Below are 1,164 nucleotides of genomic sequence, written 5' to 3' on the forward strand. Positions count from 1 at the left end.
TGATTCTATGATTAGTCTGTATGCCACTTTAGCTTAGTGGCAGAGCGTCTGCTTTGTAAGCAGAAGGTCGTCAGTTCAATCCTGGCAAGTGGCTTACAGCTGCATTATGCTCTAGTCGGGTATGAGAAGCAGGAGCAGGTCTGCTCACTCCGCAAAGGATACAGAAAGATTATTGATTTATGTACTTATTCTCTGCGTCACTTTAGCTTAGTGGCAGAGCGTCGGCTCTGTGAGCAGAAGGTCGTCAGTCCAATCCTGACAAGTGGCTTATAGCACCATAAATATCTGGTCTGGTACGAGAAGCAGGAGCAAGATGGCCCATTCTGTGAAGGGGACACGAAAATTATTGATTCATATGGTTAGTCTGTATGTCACTTTAGCTTAGTGGTAGAGCGTCTGCTTCGTAAGCAGAAGGTCGTCAGTTCAATCCTGACAAGTGGCTTACAGCTGCATTATGCTCTAGTCGGGTATGAGAAGCAGGAGCAGGTCTGCTCACTCCGCAAAGGATACAGAAAGATTATTGATTTATGTACTTATTCTCTGCGTCATTTTAGCTTAGTGGCAGAGCGTCGGCTCTGTGAGCAGAAGGTCGTCAGTCCAATTCTGGCAAGTGGCTTATAGCACCATAAATTTCTGGTCTGGTACGAGAAGCAGGAGCAGGATGGCCCATTCTGTGAAGGGGACAGGAAAATTATTGATTCATATAGTCAGTGTGTGTGCCACTTGAGCTTAGTGGTAGAGCGTCTGCTTCGTAAGCAGAAGGTTGTCAGTTCAATCCTGGCAAGTGGCTTACAGCAGCATTAGGCTCTAGTCGGGTATGAGGAGCAAGAGCAGGTTTGCTCACTCCGCAAAGGATACAGGAAGATTATTGATTTATGCAGTTATTTGGTGTGTCACTTTAGCTTAGTGGCAGAACGTCTGCTTTGAAAGCAGAAGGTCGTCAGTTCGATCCTGGTAAGTGGCTTATAACACCATAAATATCTGGTCTGGTACGAGAAGCAGGAGCAGGTTTGCTCACTCCGCAAAGGATACAGGAAGATTATTAATTTATGTACTTATTCTGTTCGCTACTTTAGCTAAGTGGCAGAGCGTCTGCTTTGTAAGCAGAACGTCGTCAGTTCGATCCTGGCAAGTGGCTTATAACACTATAAATATCTGGTCTGG

At 45.5% G+C, this 1,164-nt stretch overlaps 7 non-coding genes across 7 annotated transcripts; all 7 read left to right on the forward strand.

The window, feature by feature from the left end:
- The first annotated feature begins 22 nt into the window (after nt 1-22).
- Pmar_PMAR012878 lies at nt 23-94 on the forward strand. The gene has a single exon. It is a non-coding gene; the product is annotated as a tRNA-Thr (tRNA).
- Nucleotides 95-196: 102 nt separating this feature from the next.
- On the forward strand, nt 197-268 carry Pmar_PMAR012879. Its single transcript has one exon. It is a non-coding gene; the product is annotated as a tRNA-Thr (tRNA).
- A 102-nt stretch (nt 269-370) lies between these two features.
- On the forward strand, nt 371-442 carry Pmar_PMAR012880. Its single transcript has one exon. It is a non-coding gene; the product is annotated as a tRNA-Thr (tRNA).
- A 102-nt stretch (nt 443-544) lies between these two features.
- Nucleotides 545-616, forward strand: Pmar_PMAR012881. The gene has a single exon. It is a non-coding gene; the product is annotated as a tRNA-Thr (tRNA).
- A 102-nt stretch (nt 617-718) lies between these two features.
- Nucleotides 719-790, forward strand: Pmar_PMAR012882. Its single transcript has one exon. It is a non-coding gene; the product is annotated as a tRNA-Thr (tRNA).
- A 102-nt stretch (nt 791-892) lies between these two features.
- On the forward strand, nt 893-964 carry Pmar_PMAR012883. The gene has a single exon. It is a non-coding gene; the product is annotated as a tRNA-Ser (tRNA).
- A 102-nt stretch (nt 965-1,066) lies between these two features.
- Pmar_PMAR012884 lies at nt 1,067-1,138 on the forward strand. The gene has a single exon. It is a non-coding gene; the product is annotated as a tRNA-Thr (tRNA).
- Nucleotides 1,139-1,164: the final 26 nt, after the last annotated feature.

Source organism: Perkinsus marinus (genome assembly GCF_000006405.1).
Source record: "Perkinsus marinus ATCC 50983 genomic scaffold scf_1104296953590, whole genome shotgun sequence".
NCBI classification, from domain to species: Eukaryota; Perkinsozoa; order Perkinsida; family Perkinsidae; genus Perkinsus; species Perkinsus marinus.